This window comes from Heptranchias perlo, chromosome 2 (assembly GCF_035084215.1).
Source record: "Heptranchias perlo isolate sHepPer1 chromosome 2, sHepPer1.hap1, whole genome shotgun sequence".
NCBI classification, from domain to species: Eukaryota; Metazoa; Chordata; class Chondrichthyes; order Hexanchiformes; family Hexanchidae; genus Heptranchias; species Heptranchias perlo.
Genome location: NC_090326.1, coordinates 75,215,764 through 75,222,305, shown reverse-complemented (window position 1 = coordinate 75,222,305; position 6,542 = coordinate 75,215,764). Strand labels below are relative to the sequence as shown.

The 6,542-nt window shown below is 47.0% G+C and overlaps 1 protein-coding gene and 1 long non-coding RNA gene across 2 annotated transcripts in view; one reads left to right on the top strand and one right to left on the bottom strand.

The window, feature by feature from the left end:
• Nucleotides 1–1,241: 1,241 nt before the first annotated feature.
• Nucleotides 1,242–5,660, bottom strand: LOC137340541 (uncharacterized). The gene is made up of 2 exons (XR_010966826.1): nucleotides 5,064–5,660; nucleotides 1,242–1,558 (listed from the first exon to the last, which is right to left on the bottom strand). It is a non-coding gene; the product is annotated as an uncharacterized lncRNA (long non-coding RNA).
• A 209-nt stretch (nucleotides 5,661–5,869) lies between these two features.
• The window catches only part of LOC137340523 (ubiquitin-conjugating enzyme E2 E2), a 276,626-nt gene continuing 275,953 nt past the window's right edge, over nucleotides 5,870–6,542 (top strand). The window contains exon 1 of the mRNA XM_068003037.1: nucleotides 5,870–6,353. The gene's annotated coding sequence lies outside the window, so the exon portion shown is untranslated. The remainder of the gene's footprint in view (nucleotides 6,354–6,542) is intronic.

Below are 6,542 nucleotides of genomic sequence, written 5' to 3'. Positions count from 1 at the left end.
CTCTGAGCTTAGAGTAATCGTAAAGTTCATGCTGTAAGATTTACCTGAGTGGCTGTCTCACAGGCTGCAGCATCACACCACGTTTCATGCAATGAAAGCAATGCTTGAAGGTGATTATCTGAGACAGTGTTTTGACATTTTGTTCTCTTCTGCTTCCTCAGGAATGGAACTTCGGACATTGCCCCGAAGCAAGCCAGCTTCTCACAGTACCTTGCATTACTATTGCCACCTCTGCCAAGTACAGCTATGCATGCCTCAGAAGATCTACACAGTGAAGTTCAGATGGTAGCATAGGGTGACTGCTGTGCCCATTCCATATGTGCAAGTGGCGGTCAGCAAGAAGGCAGCAAGCAAACAGCTGAATCTGCGGTGGGATCCATTTAAATAATTTTGGTAGGCTGAGTGAGGCTTACACTGGTCACCAACACGGTGACCAGCGCTAATCTGCATGCCTGATTTCATGATCTGTGCTTGCCCCAAGCGAGACTCCATGCTGCCAATTGAGTCTTGCATGATAGAGGCTCTGGAGCACCTAGTAGGTAGACTGTATTATTTCTGGTGCATTGCCCAATAGTAGATGGTTTCATTGTTTGTCCTGCAGCAATGCTAGCTTAGATTTTTTGTGCATAAGCTCAAATGTCAGTTCCTGGAAGCACAGGCTTGCCTACAGAAGACGACTTTTGTGGAGAGCACAAATAAAGTGGTAAATTTTCTGATTAGTATTTAGGTACAAACATTTAATACACTCATACTACAATCCTTTGTGCACTAGTTTTAGACAGATGCTAATGTTTTTATGGGTGAACACCTGCCTAAAAATAGTGCACAGAGGAATGTAAGAGTAGCATGATTTTGTACCTGAAATGAATAGGAAAATATGCCCCCAAAGATATTGGGAAATAGCCCAAATTGTAACTGCCACATTTGGGCATGCACAAGTGACGGTAGATGTGCCAGAATGTGAAGAGGACTAGCCAGGTACAACAGCACTGGATGTGGCTGAGTCAGATGAATGGCCATCACAATGCTCGCCACGTGGAGGTCTTTGGCCACCAGAAACCCAGTAGGCAGTCAGTGAAACCCTCCAGCCAGCTAATGCAATTCCTCTTTCTACAAGGAAGTCATTTAGGAGGAATAGGTTAGGTGCCATACATCAAAAACAAGCACAAAAAGCACTGGTGCAAATCACGATAACAAAATTCACACGCAACACAATGGATTAAGTAAAGGTACACACTTGATTTGACCATTGTGCTGAGTATTTATTGTAATTGTTCAATATAATGCAGAATCCCAGCAAAAGATGTATTTGAACAATCGTGTAGGACATTGGAAGTGAAGGTGTTTTAGTTACTTTGCCGATATGGATTACAACGTTAAGAAATGGTATGATTCTGGCAGTCATTGGAAGGCATCTTGAATTATTGCCTGACACTTCAGTTTTCCTTCCTGAATTGTTGGTTTGGCAGCTAATTCCTCATCTTCACTTTCATTCCTTTGCCTGGCTTTGCTTCTCTGTTCTTTGGTCAGCACAACAAAGTGACTTTAGATGGTGAAGCTATGCAGTAGATAACAATTATTAATGAAATCTTGAATCATAGAATCATAGAATGGTTACAGCAAGGAAAGGGGCCATTCGGTACATTGAGTCCGTGCCGGCTCTCGGCAAGAGCAATCCAGCTAGTCCCACTCCCCTGCCCTATCCCCGTAGCCCTGCAAATTTTTTCCCTTCAAGTACTTATCCAATACCCTTTTGAAAGCCACAATTGAATCTGCCTCCTCTAGTAGTGCATTCCAGATCATAACCACTCGCTGTGTAAAAATGTTTCTCCTCATGTCGCCTTTGGTTCTTTTGTCAATCACCTTAAATCTATGTTCTCTGGTTCATGACCCTTCTGCCAATGGGAACAGTTTCTCTCTATCTACTCTGTATAAACCTTTCATGATTTTGAATACCTCTATCAAATCTCCTCTCAACCTTCTCTGCTCTAAGGAGAACAACCCCAGCTTCTCCAGTCTATGCATGTAACTGAAGTCCCTCATTCCTGGAATCATTCTAGTAAATCTCTTCTGCACCCTTTCTAATGCTTTCACATCTTTCCTAAAGTGCACTGCCGAGAACTGGACACAAAACTCCAGTTGTAGCCAAACCAGTGTTTTATTAAGGTTCATCATAACCTCCTTGCTTTTGTAATCTATGCCTCTAATTATAAAACCCAGGATCCCGTACACTTTCTTAACTGCTTTCTCAATCTGCCCTGCCACCTTCAATGATTTGCGCACATATACACCCAGATCTCTCTGTTCCTGCACCCCTTTTAGAATTGTTTATTTGCCTCCCCTCGTTCTTCCTACTAAAGTGTAGCACTTCACACTTTTCTGCCACGTGTCCACCCATTCCACCAGCCTGTCTGTCCTCGTGAAGTCTGTCACTATCCTCCTCACTGTTCACTACCCTTCCAAGTTTTGTGTCATCTACAGATTTTGAAATTGTGCTCTATACACCCAGCTCAGGGTCAAATAGGAGGTTGCGAACAGTCTGGTTCAGCCTCAGACACTGGCCAGGGAGGGGTATGGAATCAGTGACGAGGGAACGAAGTTTGTGGCAGGGGCCGAAAACAATGGCTTCGGTCATCCCAAAATGTAATTGGAGGAAATTTCTACATATCCAGTCGGACAAGCAGCCCGAAAGAACAGAGGAGTGGAGGGGTCGAGAGAGGTGGTGGTGAGGTAGAGCTCGGTGTCGTCAGCGTACTTGTGGAACCTGACGAGTTTTCAGATGATGTTGCTGAGGGGCTGCAAAATAGGAGGGAACAAGGATAGATACATGGGGGACTCCAGAGGTAACAGTGCAGGAGCGGAAAGAGCAACCATTGCAGGAGATTCTCTAGCTACAACTGGACAGGAATGGAACCAGGCGAGCGCATCCGAGTTACCCACTGGAAGAACCCGACAGTATGGCCCCAATTTTTAAGAGGAGGATGGGAGGGAAGGCCAAAAACAGCCGAAGAACTCAGCGAGGCTGGGGATATGGAGGACCTGATGAACGTAACGGCAGGATCTCATTATCATTTTTCTGTTCCGTTTCCCGCCTGCCCGGCAGCCAGCCAAATTGACAGCCAGGCCACAGCTAGTGGCAGGAGGTCACAGCTGGGAACCCTTGGGGATGGTCTCCGGCAATCAGGAGCAGGAAAGGTTGACAATCGGGGCTTGGGAGGAGGGAGTTCAGCCATTTCGGCGGGGGGGGGGGGGGGGAGGGAGTTCGGCCATCGGGGCAGCGGGATGAAGGTCAGCCATCGGGGCTTGGGGGAGGATTGGCCATTATGGCAGGGATGAGGGGGGGGGGAAAGAGATCAGGTCTGGGAGGAGAGGCCATCGCAGCAGAGGGGAAGAGATCGGGGCTGGAGAGAGAGAGGCCATTGGGGCGGGGGAAGGGTGAAGATTTCCTTGCGGGGCTGGGGTGAGCACTCCTCCTCCTGGCCCACAGGGAGTGCTGAGGAATGCACTTATCTTGTAGAGCCAGACGATCCCTCCTCCCTTTCACTGCCGGTTTTCCCAGCAGCGAATTTTAAATTGGTCTCCCAATTGCACTGTGGGAGCCCAATTTAAATATTTTAATGAAATGTCTCGTCTGTCCACGACAGGACACTCGGATGCCTCGATATCCGCCACCATAAAAAAGGTAGTGGGCACGTGCTTCCCAAATTTAAGTCTTTGACCCCCTGACTCTCTCCCGATCATCTTCAGCGTATGTCTTTCATGCCACCTGACATCACAGATCGCTTTTCTTCTCTTAATGTGTAAACTGCAGTGCTAATGGAGCACTAAATCCAATCCCTATTTTGTGTAAACTCATTTTTCAATCAATAGTCAAAGAAACAAATTGCAGCAGAATAGTAAGGCTAGCAAAGTATCGCACTGTGTTAGCATTGACAAATGGTATATTTTCCACTAAAGCATCTGTTATTGCTTGTAGTTCTCAGTAGCATTCAGAACAAACTTTCCTTCAACAACAATTTGGCAACATGCAAGAAATGGGCAGAAAGTGCATGCTTAATGGCATTCTTGAAAGGACTGATCAGCAATTTACTGATATCATAGGCATTAGGTTTCATACAACAGTAATTTCCAGGCTAAATGTTTAATGTGGGAATACACTGACTGAAAATACTCTCCTCAGACTTTCCTACCTTTTTAAATCTTTATTACTATCAAACAGTAAATTCTTACAACTGTGGTGAATGTGTGATCTAGAAGGAGAACTGAGCCGGTAGATCAGGATTGCCAAAGCTTTTTGTCTTCATAAACTACTTACATTCATGCCATGGAGCCTCCTGGGCCACATATATAGCTTAAATCAATGTTCCCATTAATTTGCATGTCTCAAGCTGCAGCTACTTACAGATCTTGGTGTTCTGATTTAGGAATTATCCACCAGCGAGGCAATAACCCTCAGCCCTTTGCAAACCTCTGAGCCCACCAAATTTTAACAGGGCAAACCAGCAAGTATGAAATTTAAGTGGCAATGCAACTGAGTTGCTTAGGCTTCCTGGGCTGCATGTAGTTTGGACACTTCTGGGCTAGAGATGAGAAATCATGATGAGCCACATAATCTGCATATAAGTTTCACACCTAACATCTCCTTGTCAACAGCAAAGAACTGTTAAGAGTGAAACTTGTATTTAGCTATATAACAGTTACACTTCAAAGTAATTCATTCTATGTAAAGTGCTCTAAGACATTTGTGATAAGGCATATATAAATGCAAGTCTTTTTTCACAAGACAGATTACAAATCTATTTAAGCAAAATGAGCTGTATTTATTTCTAACATGTATCAAGACAGGTTACATTTTAAAAAGAGCGAGTCATCCTAATCAACGAGATTTGACATTCAATTACAAGATCCCAATGAATTTAGCATCTATGTCCCAGTTCTAGGTCGACTTGTTGCCACCCTATTAATATCGGTCTCCGGTTTATTGCCGCTAGTTATAAACCGCAATTTCAGAACTTATTCATGATGTGGGAATAGTGTCAGTGCACCGAGATCAGGCTACTAACCTGAATTTTCAGCTCCCAAGCTCCATGAGATTGAATCAAGCCGCTAAACTCTCAGGCTTCCTGATACAGCCTCAATTGTATCCTATTGACTGCGATGTGCCAGCCCACTTACTGTATCTGGAGTAAGTGTAGGTTTCAGAGGTGAGATCGTGATAATCTGTGAAATTTGACTCAAACACTTCTCATGTTTACTTGGTTCCACTGTGGTCGGTCATACAGCCATTTCAATAATTCCTCCTCCCCTCCACACACACACCATGTCGAAAATAAGCAGTTAGCCTGACTCTCGCTTCCGTCAACATAGGATAAATTAATACTGTAATTTTTTTTAAAAGTCAGACGCTTAAATAACTTTGCTGCGGGGACCGAGCTGCTGCTTCTCTGGGGGTCACTTGCAGAACAAGTGCCTGTCCTCAGAACTGTGAAACTTATTCGGATCGAGAGAGGGATACCGGGGTGGGGGGGGGGGGAGGGAGGTGAGGAGGTGACCGGAGGACGGAGCGGCTGCAAGTGTTCATCGCGGTGACACATGTCTTGAGAGAGAACCGTGCAGTCCCAGGACCGAGATCAGACAACCCTCGGATGCGGGGGGGGGGGGGGGGGGGGGGGACGTTTGAAACGAACAGGTGTATAACAAATAAATAACGAGTCCGGTGCTGTCTCTGCCCTTCTCCTCCTCCCGTATTGCTTGGCTCTGAGTTCGGGACTCCTGCAGCGCTGATTTTATGTCTAACTGCCCGTGCGCGTGCCACCGCTCCAAAGAGAATGCGGCGGTTGGACTCAGCGCGTGCGCGCGCCCGTGCTCCGCGGCATCTTCTCCCGCCCCGCCGCCGCCGCCGCCCCGCCGAGTGCGGTCGTCAGTGTCACTGCGGTGGGGGCAGGGGGCGTGCGCGCTCGCTCGCCCGCCCGCCCGTCCGTCCGTCCCGTTCGCCCGCTGGCGAGATGCGCGCGGCCACGTGTTGCTAAAGCGCTGATTCAGTTTCAAAGCGTGCGCCGCTGCACTCAGGAGGCTGAGCGCGAGCGGACGAGTGAAAGCGGCGGCGGTGGCGGTAGATATATAGATATATATATAGATAGATAGAGACAGAGTCAGAGTCAGAGTGGGAGCTTCATCTCATTTGTGCCGGGATTAGTGTTTTCCCCCCAACCTCTCTCCTCCCCACTTCCCCCCCCCCCCCCAACCACCCACCCCGCTTTGCTCCCATCTCTTCTGTGTTCAACTCTCATTTTACTCCCCTCTTTTTCGGCGTAACTCGAAGACAGGCAGCGCTTTGTCCGGCCAGTATTCAGGTAATATCATTTAAAAAAAATTAATAATCCACCTCCTTCTCTTCCTCCTCCCCTACAGCACCCGCCATGTCCTCTCAAAGCGACTCGACAGCCTCCAAATCCGGCCTGAAAGTTAGAGGCGAGAAGGGACGGTGTCTGTCTTTGTGTGATATTCCTGTGTGTGTGAGAATGGGAACGATAAAGGCCTTT